We start from the raw sequence: 9,294 nt of genomic DNA, 5'->3' as shown, positions 1-9,294 counted from the left end.
GAGATATACCGTAGCAACATGTTATGACATGTTGTTGTCACAGGGGGGGAAACCAAATGTTTTGACAGACATTAGATCATCCACTAATGTTTTACTTTGATGGAATAGTAGAGAAAACATGAGAAGGATGTGAGTATAGAGACAGGAAGTGGAGCTTCAACAGTAGTAAGAGGCTATATGTAGTGAGATTCATATTCACACACTCCTCATCTCTACTTCTTCATCAGTGGATGATCTGATCTCTGTCAAAACATACATTTTTTGGGTTTTCCCTCCTGTGGCAACAACATGTCAAAACAGGACACACACTCCTTCCCTCCTGCCTCGGTAGCCTACAGTAAGAAGTCACGTCAGAGAGATACAGAGTAAGAAAAATACTTGAATCACCTTTTACTGCCACACTGCTGTTCATGTCTTTGTCTGTGTGGATCTTTTTTCCAGTTTGCATATTTCAGGTTATTACATGATTTACATATTCAGGTTACTTGGTGCAGTTGCAGACAGTTAGATGGGTCAGGTACACTCAAGGTCATGGACATTTTTACGTTGTACAAAAGCAGTGCTTCTCAATCCTGGTCCCGGGGACCCAAAGAGGTGCGCACCCCTGCCTCCGTCCCCCACACACCCAATCTCAATGAAAGGCTTTATAAATAGTAGGTTAGAGTGTGTGAGATGTGTAGACATAATACATTAGTCTCATAGTTTATGAGAGAGAATCAAATGTTTTCAAAGACAGAATAAAACAAATGTTTTGACAGAGATTAGATCATCCACTGACTGTGGGTGTTTTGTTTTGATATTGATGACAAAACATTATGAAAATGTTCTCAAACAGTAGAGTCATTTAATCTTTGAGGACCGACAGTAACACCCACTGCAAATTAAACGTGTGCTGTTAACTCTCCCAAGCTGTTAGGTCTTTGGGGGCCGCTAAAACTCCGGAGCGTTTAAAAAAACTCTGTCGCAAATGTATCGTGAGATCATGGAACTTGTTGATTTCCCCTTGGAAATTTAATTATCTGATAGTGTAGGACCACTCCACTAACCACCCCCACCACCATATATATATATATCATAGTGTAGGACCACTCCACTAACCACCCCCACCACCATATATATATCATAGTGTAGGACCACTCCACTAACCACCCCCACCATATATATATCATAGTGTAGGACCACTCCACTCACCACCCCCACCACCATATATCTATCATAGTGTAGGACCACTCCACTAACCACCCCCACCACCATATATATATATATCATAGTGTAGGACCACTCCACTAACCACCCCCACCATATATATATCATAGTGTAGGACCACTCCACTAACCACCCCCACCACCATATATATATCATAGTGTAGGACCACTCCACTCACCACCCCCACCACCATACAGTGGGGAAAAAAAGTATTTAGTCAGCCACCAATTGTGCAAGTTCTCCCACTTAAAAAGATGAGAGAGGCCTGTAATTTTCATCATAGGTACACGTCAACTATGGCAGACAAATTGAGAAATTAAAATCCAGAAAATCACATTGTAGGATTTTTTATGAATTTATTTGCAAATTATGGTGGAAAATAAGTATTTGGTCACCTACAAACAAGCAAGATTTCTGGCTCTCACAGACCTGTAACTTCTTCTTTAAGAGGCTCCTCTGTCCTCCACTCGTTACCTGTATTAATGGCACCTGTTTGAACTTGTTATCAGTATAAAAAACACCTGTCCACAACCTCAAACAGTCACACTCCAAACTCCACTATGGCCAAGACCAAAGAGCTGTCAAAGGACACCAGAAACAAAATTGTAGACCTGCACCAGGCTGGGAAGACTGAATCTGCAATAGGTAAGCAGCTTGGTTTGAAGAAATCAACTGTGGGAGCAATTATTAGGAAATGGAAGACATACAAGACCACTGATAATCTCCCTCGATCTGGGGCTCCACGCAAGATCTCACCCCGTGGGGTCAAAATGATCACAAGAACGGTGAGCAAAAATCCCAGAACCACACGGGGGACCTAGTGAATGACCTGCAGAGAGCTGGGACCAAAGTAACAAAGCCTACCATCAGTAACACACTACGCCGCCAGGGACTCAAATCCTGCAGTGCCAGACGTGTCCCCCTGCTTAAGCCAGTACATGTCCAGGCCCGTCTGAAGTTTGCTAGAGTGCATTTGGATGATCCAGAAGAGGATTGGGAGAATGTCATATGGTCAGATGAAACCAAAATAGAACTTTTTGGTAAAAACTCAACTCGTCGTGTTTGGAGGACAAAGAATGCTGAGTTGCATCCAAAGAACACCATACCTACTGTGAAACATGGGGGTGGAAACATCATGCTTTGGGGCTGTTTTTCTGCAAAGGGACCAGGACGACTGATCCGTGTAAAGGAAAGAATGAATGGGGCCATGTATTGTGAGATTTTGAGTTAAAACCTCCTTCCATCAGCAAGGGCATTGAAGATGAAACGTGGCTGGGTCTTTCAGCATGACAATGATCCCAAACTCACCGCCCGGGCAACGAAGGAGTGGCTTCGTAAGAAGCATTTCAAGGTCCTGGAGTGGCCTAGCCAGTGTCCAGATCTCAACCCCATAGAAAATCTTTGGAGGGAGTTGAAAGTCCGTGTTGCCCGGCGACAGCCCCAAAACATCACTGCTCTAGAGGAGATCTGCATGGAGGAATGGGCCAAAATACCAGCAACAGTGTGTGAAAACCTTGTGAAGACTTACAGAAAACGTTTGACCTGTGTCATTGCCAACAAAGGGTATATAACAAAGTATTGAGAAACTTTTGTTATTGACCAAATACTTATTTTCCACCATAATTTGCAAATAAATTCATTAAAAATCCTACAATGTGATTTTCTGGAATTTTTTTTCTCATTTTGTCTGTCATAGTTGACGTGTACTTATGATGAAAATTACAGGCCTCTCTGGGGGAGAACTTGCACAATTGGTGGCTGACTAAATACTTTTTTCCCACACTGTATATATATATATATCATAGTGTTGGACCACTCCACTAACCACCACCACCATATATATATCATAGTGTAGGACCACTCCACTAACCACCCCCACCACCATATATATATCATAGTGTAGGACCACTCCACTCACCACCCCCACCACCATATATATATATCATAGTGTAGGACCACTCCACTCACCACCACCACCATATATATATCATAGTGTAGGACCACTCCACTCACCACCCCCACCATATATATATATCATAGTGTAGGACCACTCCACTAACCACCCCCACCATATATATATATCATAGTGTTGGACCACTCCACTCACCACCACCCCCACCATATATATATCATAGTGTAGGACCACTCCACTCACCACCCCCACCATATATATATATCATAGTGTAGGACCACTCCACTAACCACCCCCACCATATATATATATATCATAGTGTAGGACCACTCCACTAACCACCCCCACCTCCATATATACAGTGGGGAGAACAAGTATTTGATACACTGCCGATTTTGCAGGTTTTCCTACTTACAAAGCATGTAGAGGTCTGTAATTGTTATCATAGGTACACTTCAACTGTGAGAGACGGAATCTAAAACAAAAATCCAGAAAATCACATTGTATGATTTTTTAAGTAATTCATTTGCATTTTATTGCATGACATAAGTATTTGATCACCTACCAACCAGTAAAAATTCCGGCTCTCACAGACCTATTAGTTTTTCTTTAAGAAGCCCTCCTGTTCTCCACTCATTACCTGTATTAACTGCACCTGTTTGAACTCGTTACCTGTATAAAAGACACCTGTCCACACACTCAATCAAACAGACTCCAACCTCTCCACAATGGCCAAGACCAGAGAGCTGTGTAAGGACATCAGGGATAAAATTGTAGACCTGCACAATGCTGGGATGGGCTACAGGACAATAGGCAAGCAGCTTGGTGAGAAGGCAACAACTGTTGGCGCAATTATTAGAAAATGGAAGAAGTTCAAGATGACGGTCAATCAACCTCGGTCTGGGGCTCCATGCAATATCTCACCTCGTGGGGCATCAATGATCATGAGGAAGGTGAGGGATCAGCCCAGAACTACACGGCAGGACCTGGTCAATGACCTGAAGAGAGCTGGGATCACAGTCTCAAAGAAAACAATTAGTAACACACTACGCCGTCATGGATTTAATCATGGATTAAAACCCCCTGCTCAAGCCAGCACATGTCCAGGCCCGTCTGAAGTTTGCCAATGACCATCTGGATGATCCAGAGGTGGAATGGGAGAAGGTCATGTGGTCTGATGAGACAAAAATAGAGCTTTTTGGTCTAAACTCCACTCGCCGTGTTTGGAGGAAGAAGAAGGATGAGTACAACCCCAAGAACACCATCCCAACCGTGAAGCATGGAGGTGGAAACATCATTCTCTGGGGATGCTTTTCTGCAAAGGGGACAGGACGATTGCACCGTATTGAGGGGAGGATGGATGGGGCCATGTATCGCGAGATCTTGGCCAACAACCTCCTTCCCTCAGTAAGAGCATTGAAGATGGGTCGTGGCTGGGTCTTCCAGCATGACAACGACCGAAACACACAGCCAGGGCAACTAAGGAGTGACTCCGTAAGAAGCATCTCAAGGTCCTGGAGTGGCCTAGCCAGTCTCCAGACCTGAACCCAATAGAAAATCTTTGGAGGGAGCTGAAAGTCTGTATTGCCCAGCGACAGCCCCGAAACCTGAAGGATCTGGAGAAGGTCTGTATGGAGGAGTGGGCCAAAATCCCTGCTGCAGTGTGTGCAAACCTGGTCAAGACCTACAGGAAACGTATGATCTCTGTAATTGTAAACAAAGGTTTCTGTACCAAATATTAAGTTCTGCTTTTCTGATGTATCAAATACTTATGTCATGCAATAAAATGCTAATTAATTACTTTAAAATCATACAATGTGATTTTCTGGATTTTTGTTTTAGATTCCGTCTCTCACAGTTGAAGTGTACCTATGATAAAAATTACAGACCTCTACATGCTTTGTAAGTAGGAAAACCTGCAAAATCGGCAGTGTATCAAATACTTGTTCTCCCCACTGTATATATCATAGTGTAGGACCACTCCACTCACCACCACCCCCACCATATATATATATCATAGTGTAGGACCACTCCACTCACCACCCCCACCATATATATATATCATAGTGTAGGACCACTCCACTAACCACCCCCACCACCATATATATATATCATAGTGTAGGACCACTCCACTAACCACCCCCACCATATATATATATCATAGTGTTGGACCACTCCACTCACCACCACCCCCCACCATATATATATATCATAGTGTAGGACCACTCCACTAACCACCCCCCACCACCATATATATATATCATAGTGTAGGACCACTCCACTAACCACCCCCACCATATATATATATCATAGTGTAGGACCACTCCACTCACCACCACCCCCACCATATATATATATCATAGTGTAGGACCACTCCACTCACCACCCCCACCATATATATATCATAGTGTAGGACCACTCCACTCACCAACCATATATATATCATAGTGTAGGACCACTCCACTCACCAACCATATATATATCATAGTGTAGGACCACTCCACTCACCACCCCAACCATATATATATCATAGTGTTGGACGACTCCACTAACCAACCATATATATATCATAGTGTAGGACCACTCCACTAACCACCCCCACCATATATATATATATCATAGTGTAGGACCACTCCACTAACCACCCCCACCTCCATATATACAGTGGGGAGAACAAGTATTTGATACACTGCCGATTTTGCAGGTTTTCCTACTTACAAAGCATGTAGAGGTCTGTAATTGTTATCATAGGTACACTTCAACTGTGAGAGACGGAATCTAAAACAAAAATCCAGAAAATCACATTGTATGATTTTTAAGTAATTCATTTGCATTTTATTGCATGACATAAGTATTTGATCACCTACCAACCAGTAAAAATTCCGGCTCTCACAGACCTATTAGTTTTTCTTTAAGAAGCCCTCCTGTTCTCCACTCATTACCTGTATTAACTGCACCTGTTTGAACTCGTTACCTGTATAAAAGACACCTGTCCACACACTCAATCAAACAGACTCCAACCTCTCCACAATGGCCAAGACCAGAGAGCTGTGTAAGGACATCAGGGATAAAATTGTAGACCTGCACAATGCTGGGATGGGCTACAGGACAATAGGCAAGCAGCTTGGTGAGAAGGCAACAACTGTTGGCGCAATTATTAGAAAATGGAAGAAGTTCAAGATGACGGTCAATCAACCTCGGTCTGGGGCTCCATGCAATATCTCACCTCGTGGGGCATCAATGATCATGAGGAAGGTGAGGGATCAGCCCAGAACTACACGGCAGGACCTGGTCAATGACCTGAAGAGAGCTGGGATCACAGTCTCAAAGAAAACAATTAGTAACACACTACGCCGTCATGGATTTAATCATGGATTAAAACCCCCTGCTCAAGCCAGCACATGTCCAGGCCCGTCTGAAGTTTGCCAATGACCATCTGGATGATCCAGAGGTGGAATGGGAGAAGGTCATGTGGTCTGATGAGACAAAAATAGAGCTTTTTGGTCTAAACTCCACTCGCCGTGTTTGGAGGAAGAAGAAGGATGAGTACAACCCCAAGAACACCATCCCAACCGTGAAGCATGGAGGTGGAAACATCATTCTCTGGGGATGCTTTTCTGCAAAGGGGACAGGACGATTGCACCGTATTGAGGGGAGGATGGATGGGGCCATGTATCGCGAGATCTTGGCCAACAACCTCCTTCCCTCAGTAAGAGCATTGAAGATGGGTCGTGGCTGGGTCTTCCAGCATGACAACGACCCGAAACACACAGCCAGGGCAACTAAGGAGTGACTCCGTAAGAAGCATCTCAAGGTCCTGGAGTGGCCTAGCCAGTCTCCAGACCTGAACCCAATAGAAAATCTTTGGAGGGAGCTGAAAGTCTGTATTGCCCAGCGACAGCCCCGAAACCTGAAGGATCTGGAGAAGGTCTGTATGGAGGAGTGGGCCAAAATCCCTGCTGCAGTGTGTGCAAACCTGGTCAAGACCTACAGGAAACGTATGATCTCTGTAATTGTAAACAAAGGTTTCTGTACCAAATATTAAGTTCTGCTTTTCTGATGTATCAAATACTTATGTCATGCAATAAAATGCTAATTAATTACTTTAAAATCATACAATGTGATTTTCTGGATTTTTGTTTTAGATTCCGTCTCTCACAGTTGAAGTGTACCTATGATAAAAATTACAGACCTCTACATGCTTTGTAAGTAGGAAAACCTGCAAAATCGGCAGTGTATCAAATACTTGTTCTCCCCACTGTATATATCATAGTGTAGGACCACTCCACTCACCACCACCCCCACCATATATATATATCATAGTGTAGGACCACTCCACTCACCACCCCCACCATATATATATATCATAGTGTAGGACCACTCCACTAACCACCCCCACCACCATATATATATATCATAGTGTAGGACCACTCCACTAACCACCCCCACCATATATATATATCATAGTGTTGGACCACTCCACTCACCACCACCCCCACCATATATATATATCATAGTGTAGGACCACTCCACTAACCACCCCCACCACCATATATATATATCATAGTGTAGGACCACTCCACTAACCACCCCCACCATATATATATATCATAGTGTAGGACCACTCCACTCACCACCACCCCCACCATATATATATATCATAGTGTAGGACCACTCCACTCACCACCCCCACCATATATATATCATAGTGTAGGACCACTCCACTCACCAACCATATATATATCATAGTGTAGGACCACTCCACTCACCAACCATATATATATCATAGTGTAGGACCACTCCACTCACCAACCATATATATATCATAGTGTAGGACCACTCCACTCACCACCCCAACCATATATATATCATAGTGTTGGACGACTCCACTAACCAACCATATATATATCATAGTGTAGGACCACTCCACTAACCAACCATATATATATCATAGTGTAGGACCACTCCACTAACCACCCCCACCATATATATATATCATAGTGTAGGACCACTCAACTCACCACCCCCACCATATATATATCATAGTGTAGGACCACTCCACTCACCATCTAACATCTATCTATCTATCTATCTACAGTGGGGGAAAAAAGTATTTAGTCAGCCACCAATTGTGCAAGTTCTCCCACTTAAAAAGATGAGAGAGGCCTGTAATTTTCATCATAGGTACACGTCAACTATGAGAGACAAATTGAGAAAAAAAATCCAGATAATCACATTGTAGGGTATTTAATGAATTTATTTGCAAATTATGGTGGAAAATAAGTATTTGGTCACCTACAAACAAGCAAGATTTCTGGCTCTCACAGACCTGTAACTTCTTCTTTAAGAGGCTCCTCTGTCCTCCACTCGTTACCTGTATTAATGGCACCTGTTTGAACTTGTTATCAGCATAAAAGACACCTGTCCACAACCTCAAACAGTCACACTCCAAACTCCACTATGGCCAAGACCAAAGAGCTGTCAAAGGACACCAGAAACAAAATTGTAGACCTGCACCAGGCTGGGAAGACTGAATCTGCAATAGGTAAGCAGCTTGATTTGAAGAAATCAACTGTGGGAGCAATTATTAGGAAATGGAAGACATACAAGACCACTGATAATCTCCCTCGATCTGGGGCTCCACGCAAGATCTCACCCCGTGGGGTCAAAATGATCACAAGAACGGTGAGCAAAAATCCCAGAACCACACGGGGGGACCTAGTGAATGACCTGCAGAGAGCTGGGACCAAAGTAACAAAGCCTACCATCAGTAACACACTACGCCGCCAGGGACTCAAATCCTGCAGTGACAGACGTGTCCCCCTGCTTAAGCCAGTACATGTCCAGGCCCGTCTGAAGTTTGCTAGAGTGCATTTGGATGATGCAGAAGAGGATTGGGAGAATGTTATATGGTCAGATGAAACCAAAATATAACTTTTTGGTAAAAACTCAACTCGTCGTGTTTGGAGGACAAAGAATGCTGAGTTGCATCCAAAGAACACCATACCTACTGTGAAGCATGGGGGTGGAAACATCATGCTTTGGGGCTGTTTTTCTGCAAAGGGACCAGGACGACTGATCCGTGTAAAGGAAAGAATGAATGGGGCCATGTATCGTGAGATTTTGAGTGAAAACCTCCTTCCATCAGCAAGGGCATTGAAGATGAAACGTGGCTG

Source organism: Coregonus clupeaformis, chromosome 35 (genome assembly GCF_020615455.1).
Source record: "Coregonus clupeaformis isolate EN_2021a chromosome 35, ASM2061545v1, whole genome shotgun sequence".
Classification (NCBI taxonomy): Eukaryota; Metazoa; Chordata; class Actinopteri; order Salmoniformes; family Salmonidae; genus Coregonus; species Coregonus clupeaformis.
This window is presented reverse-complemented; position numbering follows the sequence as displayed.